The sequence below is a fragment of the Nerophis ophidion genome, linkage group LG01, assembly GCF_033978795.1.
Source record: "Nerophis ophidion isolate RoL-2023_Sa linkage group LG01, RoL_Noph_v1.0, whole genome shotgun sequence".
Lineage (NCBI taxonomy): Eukaryota > Metazoa > Chordata > Actinopteri > Syngnathiformes > Syngnathidae > Nerophis > Nerophis ophidion.
The window spans coordinates 27,126,397-27,153,601 of NC_084611.1; the positions used below are offsets into that span (position 1 = coordinate 27,126,397).

The following is a 27,205-nucleotide window of genomic DNA, read 5'->3' on the forward strand; positions in this document are numbered from 1 at the left end:
GACTCTGTGCAGGCCAGTCAAGTTCATCCACACTAGACTCTGTCATCCATGTCTTTATGGACCGTGCTTTGTGCACTGGTGCATAGTCATATTGGAAAAAGGAAGGGACCCGCTCCAAACTGTTCCCACAAGGTTTGGAGCATGAAATTGTTCGAAATGTTTTGGTGTTCTGGAGCATTCAAAGTTCCTTTCACTGGAACTAAGAGGCCAAGCGCAACTCCTGAAAAACCTCACACCATAATTCCTCCTCCACCAAATTTCACACTCCGCACAATGCAGTCCGAAATGTAACGTTATCCTGGCAACCTCCAAACCCAGACTCATACATTATATTGCCAGATGGGAAAGTGTGATTCATCACTTCAGAGAAGGTGTCTCCACTGCTCTAGAGTCCAGTGGCAGCGTGCTTTACACCAGTGGTCCCCAACCACCGATTGGTACCGGGCCACACAAGGAAAAAAAAAAAGTATACATTTTTTTGTAATTATTAAATCAACATAAAAAACACAATATATACATTATATATCAATGTAGATCAATACATTCTGCAGGGATACAGTCCGTAAGCACACATGATTGTATTTCTTTATGAAGAAATACAATACAATAAAGACAGAATGTGAGAAAAAAAAATCCAGGAATTCCCATTGTAGGAATTTTAAAGAATTTATTTGTAAATTACTGTGGAAAATAAGTATTTGGTCAATAACAAAAATTCAACTTGTTACTTTGTAATATAAACTTTGTTGGCAATAACAGAGGTCAAATGATTACTACAGGTCTTTACCAGGTTTGCACACAGTAGCTGGTATTTTGGCCCATTCCTTCATGCAGATCGTCTCGATTGCAGTGATGTTTTGGGGCTGTCGCCGAGCAACAGGGACTTTCAACTCCCGCCACAGATTTTCTATGGGGTTGAGGTCTGGAGACTGGCCAGGCCACTCTAGGGCTTTCAAATGCTTCTTACGGAGCCACTTCTTCGTTGCCCAGGCGGTGTGTTTGGGATCAGTGCCATGCTGGAAGACCCAGCCACGTTTCATCTTCTAAGCTCTCACTGATGGAAGGAGGTTTTGGCTCAAAATCTCACGATGCATGGCCCCATTCATTCTTTCCTTAACACGGATCAGTCGTCCTGTCCCCTTAGCAGAAAAACAGCCCCAAAGCATGATGTTTCCACCCCCATGCTTCACAGTAGGTATGGTGTTCTTGGGATGCAACTCAGTATTCTTCTTCCTCCAAACACGACGAGTTGAGTTTATACCAAAAAGTTCTATTTTGGTTTCATCTGACCACATGGCATTCTCCCAATCCTCTGCTGTATCATCCATGTGCTCTCTGGCAAACTTCAGACGGGCCTGGATATGCACTGGCACTGGTTACATGTCTGGCACTGCAGGATTTGATTCCCTGTCGGCGTAGAGTGTTACTGATGGTAACCTTTGTTACTGTGGTCCCAGCTCTCTGCAGGTCATTCACCAGGTCCCCCCATGTGGTTCTGGGATTTTTGCTCACCGTTCTCATGATCATTTTGACCCCACGGGTTGAGATCTTGTGTGGAGCCCCAGATCGAGGGAGATTATCAGTGGTCTTGTATGTCTTCCATTTTCTAAAAATTGCTCCCACAGTTTTTCACACTAAGCTGCTTGCCTATTGTAGATTCACTCTTCCCATTCTGGTGCAGGTGTACAATTTTTTTCCTGGGGTCCTTCGACAGCTCTTTGGTCTTGGCCATAGTGGAGTTTGGAGTCTGACTGAGGCTGTGGACAAGTGTCTTTTATACAGAAAACAAGTTCAAACAGGTTCCATTAATACAGTTAACGAGTGGAGGACAGAAGAGCTTCTTAAAGAAGAAGTTACAGGTCTGTGAGAGCCAGAGATCTTCCTTGTTTGAAGTGACCAAATACTTATTTTCCCCCATAATTTACAAATAAATTATTTGAAATTCCTGCAATGTGAATTCCTGGATTTTTTTTTTCCACATTCTGTCTCTCACAGTTGAAGTGTACCTATGATGAAAATTACCGACGTCTGTCATCACTTTAAGTGGGAAAACTTGCACAAACGGTGGCTGACTAAATACTTTTTTACTCCACTGTATATAACACCCTTTAAAAAATATTTTGTGTGATACTGCACAGTGTGAGTTTCTTATACTGACGGCATAGGAGACATGAAACAGCTTATATGCATTATGCATATTGCTCTAGAGCTTCCGAACATTAAACAGCCTATATGTGCATAAATGTGTAATAATATGCCTGCAGCGCATTTTTCCTTCATATGTTTCCTCCCTGTTGTTGTTGGCTGACCCCACGCTTCCCTCCGCCGTGTGCTTTAGGTATCTTCTTTAAATTGTGTGTGTTTTATAACTACACATATTTATCCATATAAAGAAAATCCCTGCTGGAAATTCCCTGGTCGCATTCATCATGTGCTCCGCATGAACATTATATCATGCCCCTTGAGAGATGAATGCATTCATAGCTGCTGCTGCAACTGAGGGCAAACTTAATGCTCATCTACACACACACACGCGCGCACACACACGCACACACGCCCCATTGTGCAGTGTTTGGCCCGCCAAGAATCGACTTAATGATGCTGATTTGGTTTGCGTCTCATTCCTAACTAAATACAGTCTTTGTGGATTTGTGTAATTATACTTTCTCCAAAGTTTTGTGACGCAATTGTTGTATTCCTGAAACTTATTGGGACAAAGTTGATACTGTTCTTAATTGACTCAAACGTGTGCACTTAACAATGATTGCAATCAACAGAGGCAGCCCAGTGTGACGGTATGTTATTATAGTCATTAGTAGCTGCAATTTCTATGATACCCCTCTGCTCCTTGTAACTTTTACTTCACCCCGTAAAAAGCTTGTTGTCGCGACCGTAACCAACGTCTTTGTTTCAACTTCTTCGACTTTTGTCATTCATGTGCGGTATTGTTACTTTGTTGAACAGAACTGTCATTGTAACAATCCAGGATACACAGCTAGACATGACATACACCGGGGGTTCCCAAATTACGGCCCGCGGTCCGGATGCAGCCCGCCAGCTTCCAAAATCCGGCCCACGGGTAGTCCCAAGTAAAAAAAATATATATATATTCATTATTATATATAATTATTATTATTATTATTATTATTTTTATTTTTTTAAACTGTCCTTTCTAATCCATTTCTACCGCTTGTTACTCTCAGTAAAAAAGCATTTTCCCATCGATAACATGACATCGTTGCGTGTATTTATCTATATATATATATATATATATATATATATATATATTTATATTTATGTAAATATATATGTGTATATATATATATATATACATGTATATATATATGTAAATATATATGTGTATATATATGTCTGTATATATACATATACATGTATGTATATATACATATATATGTATATACATATATATATATATATATACATACAGTATATATATTTACAGTTTATACCAAAAAGTTCTATTTTGGTTTCATCTGCCCACATGACATTCTCCCAATCCTCTGCTTTATCATCCATGTATCCATTTTGGTAAAAAACTCAACTCGTCGTGTTTTGGAGGAAGAAAAATACTGAGTTGCATCCCAAGAACACCATACCTCCTGTGAAGCATGGGGGTGGAAACATCATGCTTTGGGGCTGTTTTTCTGCTAAGGGGACGGGACGATTGATCCGTGTTAAGGAAAGAATGAATGGGGCCATGTGTCGTGAGATTTTGAGCCAAAACCTCCTTCCATCAGTGAGAGCTTTGAATGGTTGACCAAGCACTTATTTTCCACCATAATTTACAAATAAATTATTTAAAGTTCCTATAATGTGAATTCCTGGATTTATTTTTCATATTCTGTCTCTCACAGTTGAAGTGTAACTATGAAGAAAATTACAGACCTCTGTCATAATTTTTAAGCGGGAGAACTTGCACAATCGGTGGCTGATACTTTTTTGCCCCACTGTATGTACATATATATATATATATATATATATATATATATATATATATATATATATATATATATATATATATATATATATATATATAGATTTTTTTTTTTGTGTGCGTGTGTGTGTTTATATATATATAGATATATATATATATATATATATATATACAGTATAATATATACAGTATATATATACAGTATATATATATATATATATATATATATATATATATATATATATATATATATATATATATATATATATATATATATATATATATATGTACTGTATGTGTATATATAGCCCGGCCCCGGACACATTTTTTTGCTGCCCCCAATTCAAAAAGTTTGGGGACACCTGACATAAAAAAAACATGCATGCTCACATTCACTATTGTATACTACTGACTTTTTTTTTTTTGTTCAAACAATTGAATGTAATAAAATAGAATAAGGAAGTAGTTTAAATATTGTGTTTGTATTGATCTACTGTCAATAGCAGTCACCATACATAACACAGGGAAAATACACACGATCATATGAGTATCGGTATCGACCGATCTCACTCATGGATGATCGAGCTCACTCATGGATGATCGATCTCACTCATGGATGATCAGTATTGAAATCAGCAACATAGAGTAAAACCCTGATTGCAACATCTCTACACTTAACCCCTTTCTTGCTGATCTCAGTTTCCTCTTGGATACAATTTGTCTTTAGACAGACTGATGTGTTTAATGCAGCTCGGCTTTCACAGTTTTGCCAATTATTATTGTAACGCCCTTCTTTCCCTGTTTTCTTGTCGCCCTTAGTCTCCTTTTGGAAATAATGTGTCTCTTTGCCCTGACCGTATATTATTGTTTTTTCCTCAGCTAAGTTTTTACATTTTTCCTGCATTGTTCTTTACCAGTTTTCCTACTACCCTTAGTCTTCTCTCGGGTACAATGTGTCTCCTTTAAACTAAGGCCAGTAGAGCTGAGTTAAGAAGGTACTATCCAGTGGAAAAGTATAGGACACCACAAGGAGCCTTTGTTATGTTCTTTTTTAGTTTGTTTGGGAACTTCCTATCCCCTTTTCTCTTTTTTTTTTTATACCAATGCCCTTCAATTTCTCGACAGTGTATTTGTGCAGCTGTCAGAAAAAGTATTTAAGCAATAATTAATTTTGTCTCCCACTAAATCCTCTGTATAACTGTTAGAGTGTGCTTAATTAATGAGGTTAATTATCCGGGTTTAGAGTCAATCATTTAGATTCTTTCTCTACAGCTCATTTGTCTGTTGGAATTTCACTCCATTAATTTGATACCGGCCAAGCCACTTAAAATTCAGCTGAAATTACAGCGCTATCTCCGTGTGGTTTGTTCACAGGAAGGTCTCTGCTAGTAAGCCCTCGTGAATTCCCATGTTTGCCGCTGTTGAACCTAATGTATTAAAACAAAAAAATCCATAATTTATTCTAACATCATCCTCTTGTTTTGAGGCAAAGATGCCAGACTGCTGGTTTGCAGATCTAAATGAGAAGGGAAAGGCTTCGGGGTGGACTAATGAGCATTGATGGACGCAGAAATGGAGGAAGGGAAGGAGCTGCTTTTAGACCTATTATTGGATTGATAATGCAAATGTGAGTGTTTTCTTTTTTTTTTTGTCTGGGGCGAAACTCTACAGCGAGGTGAGGAGAGACATGGTTAGGTAGAAAGATTAAAAGGAAGTAAGTGTAAGAGCGCGACTGCATGCGGGGACCTCACCGAGGGCTGATTGGCATCCTCATCTAATAAACGTCCCTCATACAGCACTTCTACGGCCGAATAAAAGAGGGCTTAGTGACTTTGCATTCACCCGCCTGTGACAGTAGTGTTTGGTCATCAATAACAAAGTTAGGGATTAAAGATATACGGCAGGATGTAAACTGCATGTACCTGTTACCTACTCAGTGGCCTAGTGGTTAGAGCAGTGGTTCTTAACCTGGGTTCGATCGAACCCTAGGGGTTCGGTGAGTCGGGCTCAGGGTTTTGGCGGAGATCAAGACACACCCGACTCGTCGAGTAAATGAAAATTTCTCGCTATCGGCGTATTACGGATACGGCAACAGCAGAAGTCACACTGATTTGCAGGTGTGTAATTTGTTGTGAGTTAATGAACTGTGATGGTTTTGTTCTTTCAACAAGGTGATGTTCATGCACGGTTCATTTTGTGCACCAATAAAAAATCATCGTAACACTTTAGTATGGGGAACATATTCACCATTAATTAGTTGCTTATTAACTTGTGAATTAGCAACATATTGGCTCTTAACTAGTCATTATTAAGTACTTATTAATGCCTTATTCGACATGGCCCTATTATAACCCTAAGCCTCTAACCCTGGCCCTCACCCTAACCAAATAACTCTAAATTAAGTATTAGTTACTTAGAATATGTTCGCCTACCGTCCAAAAAACTCTAAATTAAGTCTTTGTTACGTAGAATATGTTCCCTATACTAAAGTGTTACCAAAAAATATACATTTGTCTTGAATTTGAAAAAAAAAAACATCGTTTTATTTTTCACTAAAGAAGGGTTCGTTGAATGCGCATTTGAAACTGGTGGGATTCGGTACCTGCAACAAGGTTAAGAACCACTGGGTCTGAGTGTCCGCCCTGGAGAACGGTACGATTCGGACTGCATTCTGCCGAGTGTGAAATTCGGTGATAGAGGAATAATGGTGTGGGGTTGGTTTTTTAGGGGTTGGGCCTGGCCCCTTTGTTGCAGGGAAAAAAATACTTTGTATGCTCCAGTATACCAAAACATTTTGGATTCCACTCTCCCAACCTTATGGCAACAGTTTGGAACGGGCCCCTTCCTCTCCCAACATGACTGTGCACCATTGCACAAAGTAAGGTCCATAAAGACATGGATGACAGAGTCTGGTCTGGATGAACTTGACTGGCCTGCACAGAGTCCTGACATGAACCTGATAGAACATATTTGGAATAAATTAGAACGGAGACTGAGAGCCAGGCCTTCTCGACCAACATCAGTCTGTGACCTGACCAATGCGCTTTTGGAAGAATGGTGGAAAATTCCTATAAATACACTCCGCAACCTTGTGGATTGCCTTCCCAGAAAAGTAGAAGCTGTAATAGCTGCAAATGGTGGACCTACATTATATTGAACTTTATGGGTTAGGAATGGGATTGCACTTTAAGTTCATATGTGCAGCCCTCACTTTGGAGAGTGCACTGTGCAGCTGAGATAGGCTCCATCACCCCTGCGACCCCGAACGGGACAAGCGGTAGGAAATAGATGGATCCACTTCTACATTTTTTAAATTAACCTTTCAGGTGTTTCTCCATCAAACACACCATCAGCAGCTTCTTCATATCTTCATGGAAAAATATCTGTCATTTAAATATTATTTTAACGTCCTTGGCTGACAGTATGGAAGTAAGTGTACTTCAGTACGGAGCAGACGAGCAGTGATAAGCTCAAACTGCTTTACCAAGTTAGCTACATGCTCTGTCATGTCTTTTTCAATCAATGATTTTTTATTTTTTTAATTCTTATTCACATTCCATGTATTCCTTCCCATGCTCAGAAAAAAAAAGTTACAGTATGTCCATTTCTCGCTATAAGCTAATGCTAGTGAGTAAAACCAGTAATTTTTGTGGGATTTTACGGTGTTCACCGTGACATTTGCTATGGTGCGTAATAGCGGGAATGCTTGTAATTCCAATTTTTGCTTGCAACTTAAACGGGTCATATTGTGATTGTTTTACTACATTTAAAACACTTCCTTGTGGTCTACATAACATGTAATGGTGGTGCTTTGGTTAACATTTTGCATATATTTTGTTTTACAGACCATCTTTGAGCAGATTTCTGACTCTTTCTTCATAATGCACCATTTTGTGGGCGGTCTTTATTTACGTGCCGAGACCCTCTTCCAGGCAACGCCTCCTTTCGACCGTATCTCCACCACGTCAGCCTTGTTGCAGATTTTTAGCGCTTCTTTATGGAGTCTACTGACAGCTAACTAAACACTACTTTGTGTGAGAAATGGCAACAGCAGAAGGAGTTTAGCATGCATGTGCATGTATGAGCCAGTCTGCCCCACAATGGTAAATAGTAAATGGTTGTACTTGTATAGCGCTTTTCTACCCCTTTTTAAGGAGCCCAAAGCACTTTTGACTGTATTTCCACATTCATCCATTCACACACTGATGGCAGGAATCACTACTTGATACTCACAATAAAGAGTATTAAGAAGAAAAAGGAAGCTATTGACTAAAACTTTGGATTAAAATTGACTTGCACAAAGCTATTCTACTATCTTTGCACAAAATCAGGTGCCAACAGCTAGGAAAGATTGGCTGACTACATTTGGCTGCCGAATAATGAATGGGATGTTTTTTTTTTTTTTGTCCTGTCCAGCTTCTCAGGCAAATCATATAGTTGAGGTAGATGCCCATATCGGCTGTTCAGAGATTTACTTTACAAAAGAGAAGTTTAGGATACTTCTCTTGTTGCCTTATTTGAATTTGACTTCATTAAATGTATTTATATTATCATTTGGTACAGCCGGGCCAGAGCAGGAGGGGATAGAAAGAGAAAAAAAAAGGAAGACAGAGGGGGAAACTGTGGGGATAAGAAGGGTATTAGACTGAGAGACAAAAACAACAGCAAATACAACAATAGAACAAGACCAGCACATACAATATGTACAAATATGATCGTAAAAGTGATAGCAAATAAGAAGTTAGTGAAATAAATGATAAAATAGTAAGGACAATGAGCATTTTTACACTAAAACTGGAGCAATACAAACACCAATAGAAAAAGCGCTATTGATCATGAACAAAACCAATAGTTTACCTCTATTATCAACAATACAGTTGTTCAAATGCAACAATACGTATACATAATAATAGCTAGAAAGATAATAAAAAAATAAGATAAATGAAATAAATTTAAAAAAAAAAGGAATACCGAAAGATGAAAGGGAAGAGAGAGAGGCAACCTATATTAATCTTGTAGATTGTTATAGTAACAATGGGTTAAGCTTTGTCAATATGCCATGTGTTACTACCCATGTGCATCCCAGAATTTGATGTTCTTCTATTTCCGTTTCGATGAACAATGAGTCATAATCCACACACAAGTTTAAAAAAAGTGACACAAACGAGGGTCTTTTTGTGTCTTTCTTGTGATCCCCGTGTCTAAATTGAATGTCAAAGTTTATCAATTTCTCAATTTATAATAAATAAATAAATGGGTTGTACTTGTATAGCGCTTTTCTAACTTCAAGGTACTCAAAGCGCTTTGACACTACTTACACATTTACCCATTCACACACATTCACACACTGATGGAGGAAGCTGCCATGCAAGGCGCTAACCAGCACCCATCAGGAGCAAGGGTGAAGTGTCTTGCTCAGGACACAACGGACGTGACGAGGTTGGTACTAGGTGGGAATTGAACCAGGGACCCTCGGGTTGCACACGGCCACTCTTCCACTGCGCCACGCCGTCCCGGCCACAACCTTCTACTATCCAGAGGACAGGCCTTATTTATAATCTAGATATAATTTGTACTTACCACTTGCCAAGTCAGTATGTAAGTAACTGCATACGCAGTCACCTCTGTGGTCAAGGCGCCGTTAAAAGTAGTTCCTCTCTCTTAGTTAGTGCTTATTAGTGTTGTCCCGACACCAATATTTTGGTACCGCTACCAAAATTATTTCGATACCTTTCGCTACTTTTCAGTCCTTTTCTAAATAAAGGGGACCACAAAAAATTGCGTAATCGGCTTTATTTTAACAAAAAATCTGAGGGTACACTAAACATGTTTCTTATTGCAGTTGAGTCTTTAAAAAAATAGTGAACATACAAGACAACTTCTTCATATGTCAGCTCCTAATTTAGCTGCTGGCATATTGTGTAATTTTCCAGTCTATTATTTTGTCAAAATTATTAAAGACAAGTGGTAGAAAATTAATTATTATTCTACATATTCATTTACTGTTAATATCTGCTTACTTTCTCTTTTAACATGGTCTATCAACACTTCTGTTAAAATGTAATAATAATTTATTCTTCTGTTGTTTGAAAACTTTACATTAGTTTTGGATGATACCACAAATTTGGGTATCAATCCGATACCAAGTCGTAACAGGATCATACATTGGTCATGTTCAGAGTCCTCATGTGTCCAGGGACATATTTCCTAAGTTTATTAAAAAAAAAAGATGTTGTGATGCCAAAAAATGTTGATGTAATCATAGTAGTATCGACTAGATACGCTGCTGTATTTGGTATCATTGCAGTTTATGTTAGGTGGCGTACCTGTACTTTTCAGAGGCGGTATAGTACCGAATACGATTCATTTGTATCGCGGTACTATACTAATACCGGTATATCGTACAACCCTCATGCTTATTAACTTTATCGCGAATACTTGGTTAGTATTCAGGTCAGGAGATCTAAACGGAGTATCATTTGCAGTGTTTGAATGTTTTTTAGAGGGCTTTCCAGGCACAACCACTGGATTGTTCGCTGACTTTTCCTAATGTTTATGTGTTAGAATGCAACAATAAAAACATATATGTCCTGAGTAGTCCTGAGTTCAATCCCGGGCTCAGGATCTTTCTGTGTGGGGTTTTGCAAGTTCTCCCCAAGACTGCGTGGGTTCTCTCCTCCCACTTCCAAAGACATGCACCTGGGGATAGGTTGATTGGGGACACTAAATTGGCGACCCCAAAAGGGACAAGTGGTAAAAAAATGGATGGATGTTCTTGTCACACATAGATGGGGATTGTCAATGAGAGGCAACATTTAAAAGAAATGTGCAGTTCCCTTTTAGGTCACAAGGCTCCAAACCACCATTCACCACGATTAGAATCCTTCGATTAGGCCATTAAAATATCAACAAATACTTCTGGGAGTGTGTGGAATGAGGCAAGGGATTGTGGTTAGAATTATTTTGGTTGCAGCTGGTTCATGTTGCAGTCCATAGCAATGCGCTGTACTAATACACAGTATGGTGCATATTCCATTAATACATACATTACCATACCTGCCATCTGCGCACCTTAACTAAAACCAACATAAAAGCCATGCAAACACACATGCAGAACACGGTAAGGTTGGCCCACCTCCATTGCACACTTGCCTCCTCTACTACTCCCAACCGTTGACTCCTCCAAGATGAGTACTATTATGGTAGTGTGCTTATCTGGAGTGTACAAAAACAAGGATGGATGTGCCGCCAGAGATGAGGGGGGTCCACACTCCCAGTTGTCATTTTATAACAGCTTGTAGACAAACTCATTACATCCAACACCTGCTTCCGTTACGTACCCCGAGGGTGTGTAAGGGTGCAAGCGTGCAAGTCAAGTAGGTGAATTTGATGTAATTTAGCCGCAGTCGCCCACATTGGCAGAGGTACCAGGCAGACGTTGTTCAAGACTAAGTCTGTGAGAGAAATTAAATACGGATTGGATCAATAGATGAATGAGTTGTGTTTATTAAGTGAATAATTGTGATAGTCAAAGGAACTTATCAATCATAGTTTATTCATATAGCCCTAAATCACAAGTACCTCAAAGGGCTGCACAAACCACAACATCCTCGGTAGGGCCCACATAAGGGCAAGGAAAAACTCACCCCAGTGGGACGTCGACAATGATGACTATAAGAAACCTTGGAGAGGACCGCATATGTGGGACCGAATGTAATTGATGTCGAGCGGATCTAACATGATTTTATGAAAGTCCAATCCATAGTGGATCTAACGCAGTGGTTTTTAACCTTTTTGGAGGGACCGAACCCCACCAGTTTCATATGCGCATTCACCGAACCCTTCTTTAGTGAAAAATTATTATTTTTTTTTTTTTGTTAATTCAAAATAAAGTTATATGTTTTTTTTACTGGTGCACAAAAATGAACAGTGCATGAGTATCACCTTGTTCAAAGAACAAAACCAACACAGTGCATGAACTCACAACAAATTATACCCCTGTAAATCAGATGGAAATTAGAGGGAACATTGTTTGGAGGTATCCATATGTCGATAAGGAGGAGTTTTTATTTTTACGATGAGTTGGGTGTGTCTTGACCTCCGCGGCAGAGGTTCCGTCGAACCCCTGAGGCCGACTCACCAAACCCCTCGGGTTCAATCGAACCCAGGTTAAGAACCACTGATCTAACGTAATCGTGAGAATCAAGTCCGATATCGTAGCGAGAGTCCCATCCAAAGTAATTGTAGTTATTTATGCCAATTGACTTTATTGTGTGAATGCTCCAAAGCATTCACACATATGGTTTTCTACACCAAAATTCATCTATTTATTCTAATTCTTCTTTTTCTCCAGATTTTAGCGTGTTCTACCTTCCACATTTTTCACCCGATTCAAACCATTCCAACTTCAAACTGTTCAGCCTATTAAGGAATCGCGGGCTTTTCCATGACAAATTCCAAAAATTCCAAGATTTTCCAGAATTTCAGGCTTTCCGGGTAGAGCGGCCGTGTCAGCAACTTGAGGGTTGCAGGTTCGATCCCCGCTTCCGCCATCCTCGTCACTGCCGTTGTGTCCTTGGGCAAGGCACTTTACCCACCTGCTCCCAGTGCCACCCACACTGGTTTAAATGTAACTTAGATATTAGGTTTCACTATGTAAAAGCGCTTTGAGTCACTAGAGAAAAGCGCTATATAAATATAATTCACTTTTTCCCCATTCAAAATGAATTGGCCATTTTTCAAACTTACACCATTTCAACATTTTTCAACTTATTCAAACCATTCCAACTTAAACACATTCCACCATCCTGGAAATTCAAACTTCCCTTTTTCCCAGTTCCAAAAAATTATGGGATTTTCCAGAATTCCTGCTTTTCCAGAGTCCTATTTCCTCCCTTTTTTTTGGCGACTACTCCTTCCACATTTTTCAACACATTTTAACCTTTTCACCGTCAAAACACTCCTCTTAATCAGGACGAAAAAACACAATGTTTTTGGAATAGGAAACATTTCCTTTTTTTCTGAAATTCCAGGAATTCTGTAATACCATTTCTAATTTCAACATGCTACTACTTTAACATTTCTCCAATGATTTGAAAAACGTCAACTCCAACCATTACAACTCATTAAGATCCTTCAAGTTTTGTTTACCATTTTCAAAAATATTCCTGCTTTTCCCAAAATTCCCAATTTTGGGGGGAAATTCAAACCGTTCCACCATTCTGGAAATCCAAACTACCCTTTTTCCAAGATAAAAAAAATTCCAGATTTGCCTGAATTTCCCCAATACCAATACTACTTCAACATTTCATGCCCAATTTTAACAATTCCAACACCAACCAATTCAGCTCATTTAGGACATCTATGCTCCTGATCATTTTCAAAAACTCCCACTTTCCCCTAAAATTCCCACATTTCCAGAAAGTTCCCATTGAAATGAATGGGACATTTTTCCAAGTTGCACAATTCCCACATTTTTCAATCCAAACCATTCCAACATCAACACATTCCACTCATTCTGTCAGGTCCAGTTTGTGACAAACGCCAAGATGCAGAGAAGGCAGGCGGCAGGCATTGTGCAAGAAAACATGATTTAATGTCGAAAAATATAAAAACAAAGAAGAAACACAAACCAGAAACTGGGAGGACAAACTGCAAACAGGGAACAGGGATCCAGCAAACAGAAAAACTGTGAATTGTTAACGACTAACAGTAAACTACAAAACAAGGAGCTAAGAGACAGCAAACTGTAAATAGTTATAGGAACTAACAGGAACAGCTTACCGCACTGACAACAACAGATAGGAACGACAAGAGGTATTAGCGACAAACAACCGGTAGGAGCGACAATAATCCAGCATTGACTGGAGGAGAAAGCAGGTCTAAATAATGACTGGCTGATTTACACCAGGTGTGGCCACGTGCCAATCAGCCACCGCTGAGGGTACACATTACTCAGGGAGACAAACAGGAAACAGAACGAAAATAAGAGTGCTGACAGGAACTAAAGACAGGAAACAAAGACAAATGCAGAGGAAAAACTAAGACATTATCAAACTGTCAGGGACAAACAAGCCTGACACATCCTGGACATTCAAACTAACAATTTCCCAAGTTCCAAATTTCGGTTTTCCTGGAAATCCAAACTCTTCAACATTCAAACCACTCCAACATTCAAACAATTCTTACATTCATACTACATTCTGTCAGCATTTCAGTTCAACTTCAGCATTGAAGCATTCACATGCAATTCCTTGAGGAATTGCCTCTTCTAGTTACTGGTAAATACTGTGTTTTGAATACGCTATATTGTATGCAGTATAAATGTGATCTGATTTGACAATTGTATGGCAGCTATCATGCACAAAAAAGCAAAATGGAATTTAAAACAGTCACATATGCGTGTCGTTTTGCAAGAAAGCATGAAAGTGAATCCAAATGCTGCTTCATGTACAGACACAATATATGTTCAACACTCTAAGCCATTACATTACTTTTCTATGATGATTGTACAACGTAAGTGTGGAAAAAAATGGGTAAAATGAGACTGTAGGAAAGGTGAAAGAGTTCAGAAGGAGAAAGCGAAGCGGGTAACTGGTGTACTCATCATGTATTAAGAGTCTAAGCCCCCTTAAAAATGGTCAGGTAGCGGACGGATTAAAAAGATAATCCACCATGTCTTTTCTTTTGCCTCTTACTGTATCTTGCTCCTTTTAGCGTCGTTTTCATTGTGTCTGACATCTTCTTCTAAACTGTATAGTTCAGCACTGTTCAGATTGGTTGTTTTGGTACGGTTCATAGAGTTAGACAATGGAGAGGGATAAACCAAAAATAATTATCTCAACCAACCTATTTATTCTTCGACCTTTTCTGATACAGTAAGACCAAAGTGAATGAAAATAAATGTTTTTTTTCAGTTTTAAATGACAAAAAAATGTGTTGTAAGCCTGTCAAAAGTTACGTTATTTTTTGGTTGTTATTGACAGTTGACAGCGATTTTCAACTGGCCCCATCATGAAGCCCTTAAGTTGCACCGCATTTTATTATATTAGAAAACAAAAATCTGTTGTGTTTTTCTGCATACATTCACAAATGTTTCTTAATGTACAAAGTCTATTTCAGACCTAGGGATGTAAACAGTAATAAGGATAATTGCGGTAAAACCCTCGACGGTTGTAGTATTGCAGTTTTCAATAATTATTGAAAAGCCGTGATTGATAATTGCACTTTGACAAACTCACGTACTGACTGGCTTAAATGCTAACATGAAAACAAGAGGCATTAAGGTTTTTCCCTATTACGAAACAGCATACCTCATCTAAATTTATACAAACACATCATTGTCTGACCAACTAAGATATTCAGTTTTGGAAATTAAACAAATAAGCTGTGATGGAGTGATGGATCTATACTTAGAGGAATACAAGACAAAGGTGTTTTTACGTTGTGTTCAAGGACTGCTGAACAGAGTAAGACAACACAATGCCCACCAGATATAAAAAACACATTTTATTTGTTACACACTTTTCATTTTAATAGATCTTAAAGTGTAAACGGTACAAACCAATATTTAAAACAATAAAATCTTAGCCTTTATAACAGATAAAGTATTAAGAGAAAAACAAAAGCATATCAAACACAAAACATGCAAAATTGTAGATTTCCGACGAGTGCGTATATTTTATTTTATTTTTTTCTTCTAATAACTTGGGCACAATATTTTGGTGTGTGTATAAGTGTGTTTGTAAGCACATTCAACAATACAGTGATTATTATGACTGTGTTAATTTGGCTCACAATAACATTGATATGAAATTTTCTAATTTCTTACATCCCTATTTATACCATAATGTGATAGCTCCATATATAAAAACACCTAAAAAAAAAAAAAAATGCTTTCAATTTGAAAAATTTAACATTGGTATTTGCAGAATAATTAAACAAAAATAATAGCATGACAAGTACAGCTGTGAAAGTGAAAGATAAATTACAAATACGATATATATATATAATCTGTGGCAGACCTAATATATATATATATATATATATATATATATATATATATATATATATATATATATATATATATATATATATATATATCTTGATTGGATTATCCAGAGAATAGTGCTCGATACCGTGGTAGAGCGCAATATGTAGGTGTGGGAAAAATCAGAAGACTACTTCATCTCCTGATGATTGAGGGAACCCCTCTGTACATATATATGTATGTATATATATATATATATATATATATATATATATATATATATATATATATATATATATATCTCAGGTCTGCCACAGATTCTCAACTGTAATATTTTTGGACAACAAAAATCATGGTTTATTTATACTATACTAAGTGAAATATTGCTATTGTATGTATCCATCCATCCATTTCCTACCGCTTATTCCCTTTGGGGTCGCGGGGGGCGCTGGTGCCTATCTCAGCTACAATCGGGCGGAAGGCGGGGTACACCCTGGACAAGTTGCCCACCTCATCGCAGGGCCAACACAGATAGACAGACAACATTCACATTCACACTCACACACTAGGGCCAATTTAGTGTTGCCAATCAAACTATCCCCAGGTGAATGTCTTTGGAAGTAAAAAAAAAAAAAAATATATATATATATATATAATATATATATATATATATATATATAAACAAACTATAAAATCCTCCCAAGTACAATAGTTTTATTAAGTGATGTAATATTAATATACAACATTTACCTTGGAGAGTGGACTGGATAAATATCCTCCATTTGGAATTAATCTTAACATTCATGGCTGGCATTATTATTATATCCTTTTTCCACTCCTTATGCTTCAGTATGAGGCAGATTGTAAATTGCTGTGCTCAGACTGCTTTGCCAAGTTGGCTTCACGTACACCTCTGTCATGATTTTCACTTCATCCGCTTCTTCTTCTTGTCAGCACTATCCTCTACTCCCACTTTCTTCATTCCCAATCGTTGGAAAAACAAAGTCATGTCTTGGTTGTTGTAAGCTAATACTAGCGAGCGAGACACGGATGTTTTCGCGCCACCATCTAGCGGCAGGGAGGCAAAACAAGCGTCTTTTCTGTGGCACCTCATTTAAAATTTTACACACAATTTATTACAAGCTCCTTCCTGTTCCCTCATTGATAAGAATATACTTTATTTTTCGGACTATAAGGCATACTTAAAATCCTTTGATTTTCTCAAAAAATCGACAGTGCGCCTAATAACCTGATGCACATAATGTACGGAATAAGTTTGGTTGTGCTTACCAACCTCAAGCTATTTTGTTTGGTACATGGTATAATAATACGTGTAACCAGTACGTAGCAGTCACACATAGGAAATACGGGTAAACTGCAATATGACGCCAGTAAACAACACCAAAACTTTAAATGTTCCATTGAGATTGTAGAACATTACACACGGCGCTTGGATTGTAGATAGTCAGTACTCTGCAATACTCAGACATACTTTTTAACATACGAGTATTAGTATGGTGTGTGTATAAGGACCGCAAAATTACACATTTTAGCAGACATTTTGTGGCCTTGTGGTTAGAGTGTCCGGCCATGGCAGGGCCCGTGTGGTTTTCTTTTGCGTGGATTCTAATTTGTGAAGGTAGCTAAGGAAGGTGTTATATCAGATGACATAACAGTAGTTTAGACGTGGTTCAAAGAGAGTTTTGTATAGAGTAAGTAGAGCATTAAGAGGAAGATAATGACGAAGGTGAAAGAACAGGCCAACATATTTGGATAATTTGTTTAACAGATGGGTAATGTGACATTTGAAATTGAGGTATTCGTCAATGATGGCCCGCAGGAATTTTGTGGAGTTCACTCTCTGTATACTATTGTCATTAGTGGCGAAGATTGGAGCTACATCTGCAGGTGTAGAGAGGGGCTTCTCCTGTTTAAGGCGGCTCAAGTCTTACACCCGAAACACCATGGGCCCAAGGCCGTTTAAGCAGCCGAGCTCTGCTGGACATTGAGAGGACACTTGTCAAATCCCTGGAAAAGACGCCTTCTTGGCACGACAGGGTCACGGATCACTTTCTTAAAAATTAACGGAGGTAGAATTTACGTGTAAATAAACCAACACATTTTATGACGTAGGCCGAAATTGAACTTCCCCTCCTTGAAAGACCAGCATCCACCACTGGTCTGCATGTACTGGTGTTCATGTTTCATCCATTGATCTTTTTTATGTGTTTCTTTACCAGTCACGATGACATGGTCAAGACCCCCCTCCTAACCTTTTCACACAGAGGCCAGCTCTGTTTGTCCATGTTGCCGTAGTGCAGTTTATTCTTTTCCCCGCTGCCCTTGACCAGTCTCTTAACACAAGGAGCAGGCAGATAAGCCAAGATTTACACACAATGCCAAAGCCATTAGTGTCCGACTTTTCCTCCTCTCTCCCGGTCTCTCTCAAGGGTTTGTTTGGTGTTATCAGATCCACCGGGATGTGTATATGGCAGATTGAATGTCGGCGGCCATGGAAAGGGCTAAGATGTCTAACCTCCTATTCACACGCTGCTGCTAGCCTCATCAACAGAGGGGCCCCCTTTGTCCCTCAACAGCCTACAGACGGACAGTACGAGATAATTGCGCTCGGACAATGCCCGTCTCCACTGTTTGTTGGACTACGTCCGGTCTCTTCGGGTTGAAACACTAGATGAGTGCGAGCCCCGGGAGGGGAGGATGCATGAAGGCGACGACGGATTGTGTTTGTGCCCAATTTCTCTATCTGTATGAAAGGGAGCGATAAAAGCTTTCTGGAGCTGTACTGCATGTCAAGCTGTCAGCGTGCAGTTGAAGTCGCCGGATGCCAACTGGGCAGTCGCCGCATTTGTGATGTCACCGGTTGGCTGATACGCATTCTTGAGGAAATATGATTAGAAGCCACAAACCAGACAGCGGGGTACTTGAAACCTCATAGACGCTTACCCATTTCCTCCATGATGTCATTGCTCACGTGCAAGTGCCGTTGCCTGAAATAAATGTAGCGGCTTATGAATATTCCGGTCTTCGTGTTGAAATGTTGCAACTTTTCAGACACCTGCACGCATTTAATGAGACTGATGAATAGAGCTGTGTTTATCATTTCCATATTTGAGTAGAGTCTTTTTGAGGTGGAGGTGTCTGTAATATTTTGTACCCTTTCGTTGGCCTGAAAAGAGCAACTACTTTGTCGCAAAAATACAGGTCTACTGGATTATTGATGAAGATGGGTGAACATTGTGCAGAAATATTGAATATGCTCTGTTTCTTCCTACTCCTTTTGGTGGCATTTAAAATTGTGTAAGTGTAACCATGAGATGTTGGAAGGAATGGAACGACTTCACAACATACTTGAAAAGTCTAACAGATTACTCTCCGTCAACAATTGAAGTTAAAAAGTGGTTTTGAGCAATCAAAGCTGCTCACACGGGTCACTAAGGTGGGCCTTATGTTTGACAGATCAACTTAATCTGTATTATATTCATCCATGACACATTTTTGTTGTAAATTGTGAGGTGTGTGTGTTAAAATCATGGTTGTTTTGTAAATTAAGTATGTGTCCATGAAAGGGCTTTTTATGACTTTTCTAAATTTGATTACATGCTATGTTATGATTTTATCGGGGTACACCCTGGACAAGTCGCCACCTCATCGCAGGGCCAACACAGATAGACAGACAACATTCACACTCACATTCACACACTAGGGCCAATTTAGTGTTGCCAATCAACCTATCCCCAGGTGCATGTCTTTGGAAGTGGGAGGAAGCCGGAGTACCCGAAGGGAACCCATGCATTCACGGGGAGAACATGCAAACTTCACACAGAAAGATCCGAGCCTGGATTTGAACTCAGGACTGCAGGAACTTCGTATTGTGAGGCAGACGCACTAACCCCTCTGCCGCCCTGTGTGAATCGTGAGTGTGAATGTTGTCTGTCTATCTGTGTTGGCCCTGCGATGAGGTGGCGACTTGTCCACGGTGTACCCCGCCTTCCGCCCGATTGCAGCTGAGATAGGCGCCAACGCCCCCCGCGACCCAAAAGGGAATAAGCGGTAGAAAATGGATGGATGGATAATTGTATTGCATGATTTTTGTATCCCTTTGATTTAGGTAGCCAGGGACTGCAGATGGAAATGAGCTATTTAGCTATAATCTGGTACAGAACATACTGTATCTGTCTTTGAGTTTAATGTTTTGTGCATTGTCCCTTCAAAAAAAGACTAACTACTACTGTCATGTAATTTTGTCAAGCATGTTCATAAAAAAATAAAAACATTACCAAAAATCTGTACTTTAAGCCCATCCATCCATCCATGAAGCCAACTGATTAAAAATGTGTAGGAAATTACGGTTGCAAGGATTAATCGGGTAAATTCGTAAAAAGCTTTGATGTTTATTATGTTGCTTCAATGCATGGTTTATTGAGATTACCTAATAGAAATGTATCAAATCAGGACCACATTTAATGCCCAGCACTTTAAATACTTGGACATAGTTTGCAAACGGTTGTGCAAGAGCTCACATGAGAGCAGTGGTGACTTCTATTTTTATATAACTTTTTAAACATTATTATTATTCCCTAGTGTGTGATGTGAGTGTGAATGTTGTCTATCTGTGTTGGCCCTGTGATGAGGTGGTGACTTGTCCAGGGTGTACACCGCCTTCTGCTTGAATGCAGCTGAGATTGGCTCCAGCTCTTTTCTTAGGGACGCGGTCTTGTTTTGTATTTTCGCCTATTTGGTTAGATTAAAGGGCTTCACGGTGGCAGAGGGGTTAGTGCGTCTGCCTCACAATACGAAGCTCCTGCAGTCCTGGGTTCAAATCCAGGCTCGGGATCTTTCTGTGTGGAGTTTGCATGTTCTCCCCGTGAATGCGTGGGTTCCTTCCGGGTACTGCGGCTTCCTCCCACTTCCAAAGACATGCACCTGGGGATAGATTGATTGGCAACACTAAATTGGCCCTAGTGTGTGAATGTGAGTGTGAATGTTGTCAGTCTATCTGTGTTGGCCCTGCGATGAGGTGGCGACTTGTCCAGGGTGTACCCTGCCTTCCGCCCGATTGTAGCTGAGATAGGCGCCAGCGCCCCCCGCGACCCCGAAAGGGAATAAGCGGTAGAAAATGGATGGATGGATGGATGACTTGCACACTACTTCCTATCCTGGGGAACACAACCATGGCTACCATGCGACAACACCGTTACACTTTCCTCATATTCCCATCGTTTGGAAATGTATGCAAGCTGACCCCTCCTTGAGTTGTATTGCTACAACCTGCAGCAATGCAACTGGGAAACACATTTGATAATTCTTTCTAACTGTGTGAAAATAATATGGTGATTTGGGATAGTGACACTACTAACAAACAATACAATTGCCTCCTTGTCTATTTTGGGAACAATTTAGATCGATAGATAGTACTTTATTGATTCCTTCTGGAGAGTTCCTTCAGGAAAATTAAAATCTTACCTGTAGACAAAAAAATTTACGTTCAGAACTTAGAAATATGTGCCAATCTTATAAGCTTAGGGCTTTAGTTGCTGATTTAGCATGTATCAATCAGTAAAAATATACCTTACTTATCATAAAATGCTCATAGTAATAAGATCATTATCATTAAAATTAAAGCTGTTTGCAATCTTACGCGGATGCCTAGAGAGTGCTAAGCATCAGCACGTAATGACATAATTATGCCTGTGCATAACACATGCATGCACATTTCATCTAATATGATTAGCAATTGTTAAAAATAGATATTTAAAAATATATATAGTATGTTCTGGTAAACCACAAATGGTAACAAAAGGTTGTCGGTAACCAGTAGTCTTTTTTGTTTTGAAAAATGAAAAATAATCTGTGGTGAGCAGAAAAGGTCACAGAATTTGCTCTACACATTTAGTTTTAGGAGAATAGGAGAGGCTTCAACCATATTATGGTCTCTGAGGGGAGGCTTACTGTGCTGTACTTTGAGAACAGCCTGTCTGAAGCACAAGTACGTGTTCTGGCAGGCAAATGTAGATACTTGTTTAAAAGCAGTAGGTTATAAAATATGTTTGCATTGGTAGTTTGGCTGCATACCTTTTAATAGTACATACAGTCGTGGTCAAAAGTTTACATACACTTGTAAAGAACATAATATCATGGCTGTCTTGAGTCTCCATAAATTTCTACAACTCTTATTTTTTTGTGATAGAGTGATTGGAGCACATACTCATACACATACACATACACATACTCACAAACAACATCCATGAAGTTTGGTTCTTTTATGAATTTATTATGGGTCTACTGAAAATGTGACCAAATCTGCTGGGTCAAAAGTATACATACAGCAATGTTCATATTTGGTTACATGTCCCTTGGCAAGTTTCACTGCAATAAGGCACTTTTGGTAGCCATCCGCAAGCTTATGCTTGAATTTTTGACCACTCCTCTTGACAAAATTGGTGAAGTTCAGCTAAATGTGTTGCTTTTCTGACATGGACTTGTTCTTTCAGCATTGTCCACATGTTTAAGTCAGGACTTTGGTAAGGCCATTCTAGCCAGATTTGGCCATTCCTTTACCACTTTTGACGTGTGTTTGAAGTCATGGTCCTGTTGGAACAACCAACTGCGCCCAAGACCCAACCTCTGGGCTGACGATTTTAGGTTGTCCTGAAGAATCCTCCTTTTTCATTGTCCCATTTACTCTCTGTAAAGCACCAGTTCCGATGGCAGCAAAACAGGCCCAGAGCATAATACTACCACCACCATGCTTGAAGGTTGGCATGGTGTTCCTGGTATTAAAGGCCTCACCTTTTCTCCTTCAAACTTATTGCTGGATATTGTGGCCAAACAGTTAATTTTTTGTTTCATCTGACTTAAGAACTTTCTTCCAGAAGGTTTTATCTTTGTCCACGGCATGTCATTAGGTCATTAGGACTTTTGACCACAACTGTACATGGAAACAGATTGTCAATGTAGGGGTTTATCGTTTTGCTCAATGAATGCAAATGTCAACAGGATTACATTCAAGTGCAGTTGTTTCCTAACTTTGCTCCAGTGTTTGCATTTAAAACTCCATATATATTTTTTTCTGCTTATGTTACGGCAGTATAGCAGGTAATGGCCATTTTCAAGAGAATGTTAAATTACCTCTCATTTGTTTTGACGTTTGGCTCATTTGTCTGTGGGTACCACCGATAAATAATGCAAAATATAAATAATGCAAACAGCAAATATTGAGTCTGTTTGAGCGGCGGCATGCTTTGTAAACACAATATTAACACACTCGCGTTTGTTTAAAATGAGGTGTTGTGCCTTAATGAAAGTGTCTTACGAAAGGCATTATGTTGTTTGTGTGGCCAACATAGACCCCAAGCAAATAGATTTATATTTATTGTTCATATCGTTCTCTGCATAAAGTGTTGGTTTGGTGATGAAGGTGGTCCACAGTTATGTCTTTACGCCCTTTTCCTCTCCTTTCTCTTGCCCTCATCTCTTCAAATCTTCCCCTCCGGAGGTTGTTGTGGTTTTGACAGGCAGTGAGCTCACAGTTGTAACCTCCCTGCCACATGTGCCAGGCGAGAGGCGAACTGGAGGGGTTTGGCTATAGATTGAATAGCTCCCAAAGATGTCATATTGAGACAGCCTTCCCCGAGCCCCTTAAATTATATTCCTGCCTGGCTGCCTGCAACCCTCCACCAATCAAGTCGCCTGGAGTTGCCATGCGGTTGGCCACTCCGCTCGCTCCGAATTGCCCCTCCAACTTGTATTTTTTTTTTTTTTTCTCCCTCCTCCTTTTCCTTCTTCCCTGGGGTGTGTCCTTCAGTGGAATTATTCCTTCGCCACTTGTCATGCGAGCCAACCACTGTGTGGCAGACCGGCAGATGGGAGGTCTGATTGGTTGTCTGCTCCGGTTTATTTCCTTGTTGTTGCGATGTCTGATGAGATAAAAAACATTGTTCCGCAGGATTGTCATGTACTCACCACGGGTTTCGTGAGCATTTAGGGTCGTTAAGGAGTCATCAAAAGGTGGGAAAAGATTGCACATCATTTGAACGAGTCAGCTACCTGAACCAGTGCACTAACGACGGCCTCCTTGTAAACCTTTAAGAAGAAAAAAACTAAACAAAAAACACATTTTGGCAATCATGGACAATGTCAAACCTTAGGTAGATTTGTGCATGCCAGACATAATGTTTAGTGTTTAAATTTTTATAACATTGTAGTCGGTAGTGTTCGGACACATTATTTTGGTACCAGTACCAACATTCTTTTGGTACATTTCGATATTTTTCTAAATAGAGGGGACCACATAAAATTGCATTATTGGCTTTATTTTAACACAACATCTTAGGGTATATTAAACATATGATTCTTATTCATACTTGCCAACCCTCCCAGATTTTCCGGGAGACTCCCGAAATTCAGCGCCTCTCCCGAAAATCTCCCGGGACAAATTTTCTCCTGAAAATCTCCCGAAATTCAGGCGGAACTGGAGGCCATGCCCCCTCCAGCTCTATGAGGACCTAAGTGACGTGTCTGAGAGCGTGTCTGCTCAATGACGTTAAACCTGTGGAATTATTGAGGGCGAGTTCTTGGTTTCTTTTGTGGGTTTATTGGTAGGCAGTTTCATTAAGTCCTCCCAGCGTAGTAACAACAGACAACAACAGCAGTCAAATTTACGTCTACCACTCTACCGTAAGGCAGTTCGTCTGCCGTAAACAGCATGTGACACTCTTAAACATGACAATACTGCCATCTATTGTACATGCACCACAACACCTCCAGGCAACTTCAAAGTACCGGACCAGTACTTTTCAGAGGCGGTAAAGTACCGAATATGATTGATTAGTATCGCGGTACTATACTAATACCGGTATACCGTACAACCCTAGTAGTAGGTTGTATAAAGATTACCAATCTTTGTTTGGTATCTAGCAAGAGACAAGGGGACTGTCTGGCATAATAATCTATTATCGTGAAGAAATGGTGTCAACATGGCGTGCACTCCTAGGCTGCAACCAGCAGAGGCACTGTTGATTCAATCTGAACTGATTTGCTGCATATGGTTATGGTTTTATTTTACTTCGAACATGCATACAGTTACAATATGGTTGATTTCCTATACTTAATTTGTAACACAGACAAAATAAGTGAATAAATACATAAATAATAGCAAGACAGTTTTGGGGAGAGCTCCACTACTGCGTGAATTATTCTACTCAACAGTACAAGCAGGAGTTCAAACCATACCAAAATAAATTCTCACATTCCAATAAAATAAATATTTGAAAAGCAAAAATAAATTATAATCTTATATTTGTATACAATAAAATACATCTGAAAAAGATGTGTTATTTAATATTTGGGGTGTATGCCAATGAGCTGGCGCAAACTGAGTTTGTTTCCCTGGCACTCACACACACACCAGTGACCTCCAGTGAGTAGTTGTTTGTTTTCCCTATAGTTTTTAAGGACGAGTCCCGGCACAAAGTGGCTTTGGCAAAAACATAAAAATCACAACATCCTTCCTTTCCTCCCTCATCCAGTCACTATTTTTCTATCAGATTTGTTTTGCTTGCACCAGGCGTCTCAGGTCAAAGGTCATATTGCTACACATTCTCATCTCTGCTGGTCACAGTTGTAATCTGATTTTCATTCCTGTCAGCGATCGATTTGTAGCGACTGCATGGTCAGGTCTGTCACAGTTTCTCAACTGTAGTATTTTTGTAACCTACAGTACATGCCACACATACAGTACAACAAAAATCATGGTTTATTTTTACTATACTAAGTGAAATATTGCGATTATATATATATATATGTATCTATATAAATATATATATATAATTATTAAATCACTTAAACAAATCCGTTGGACCATCTGAGAAAACATTGGGGCATGGATCATGTGACCGCTCTGTATGACTTGATTTGGCCTGAAGGTGAGTTATGTGAGCTGAAGGATGAAAGGAACAAACTGAGGTTTTTATTGTGTATGCCTGGACGAGGGATATATATATATATATATATATATATATATATATATATATATATATATATATATATATATATATATATATATATATATATATATATATATATATATATATATATATATATATATATATATATATGTATATATATATATGTATATATATGGGGACGGCGTGGCGCAGTGGGAGAGTGGCCGTGCGCAACCCGAGGGTCACTGGTTCAAATCCCACCTAGTACCAACCTCGTCACGTCCGTTGTGTCCTGAGGAAGACACTTCACCCTTGCTCCTGATGGGTGCTGGTTGGCGTCTTGCATGGCAGCTCCCTCTATCAGTGTGTGGATGTGTGTGTGAATGGGTAAATGTGGAAGTAGTGTCAAAGCGCTTTGAGTACCTTGAAGGTAGAAAAGCGCTATACAAGTACAACCCATTTATCATTTATTTCTATATATATATATATATATATATATATATATATATATATATATATATATATGTATGTATATATATGTATATATATGTGTGTGTGTGTTCCCTCCGGGTACTCTGGCTTCCTCCCACTTCCAAAGACACGCACCTGGGGATAGGTTGATTGGCAACACTAAATTGGCCCTAGAATGTGAATGTTGTCCGTCTATCTGTGTTGGCCCTGTGACGAGGTGGCGACGTGTCCAGGGTGTACAGTGCCTTCCGCCCAATTGTAGCCGAGACAGGCACCAGCGAATCCAAAGGGAATAAGCGGTAGACATGGATGGATGGATCGATGGATATATATATATATGTATGTGTGTGTGTATATATATATATATATATATATATATATATATATATATATATATATATATATATATATATATATATATAAAATGTATGTACTGTATGTATATGCATGAATGAATGTATGTATGTATATGCATGAATGTGTATATGTATGTACAGTATATATGTATGTATGTATGTATATGTAAGAATGTATATATGTGTGTATATATATGCGTGTGTATATGTATATATACATGTCTGTGTACAAAATGTCTTTATATATTTGTGTGTATACAATAATGTGTGTATATATATGTATGTGTATATATATATATATATATATATATATATATATATATATATATATGTCTGTGGGTATATGTAAAGTATATATGTATTCAAACAGTATATGGCAATCTCTCACAAAATTGATTAATAAGGTATGTATGTATGTATTTATGTAGGTATGTATAAATGTATATACATATGTCTATGCATGTATGTA

At 38.9% G+C, this 27,205-nt stretch overlaps 1 protein-coding gene across 2 annotated transcripts in view; it reads left to right on the top strand.

Annotated features, from left to right (window-relative positions):
* The window catches only part of fbxl17 (F-box and leucine-rich repeat protein 17), a 640,382-nt gene that overhangs the window by 343,652 nt on the left and 269,525 nt on the right, over nucleotides 1–27,205 (top strand). The window lies entirely within an intron of this gene.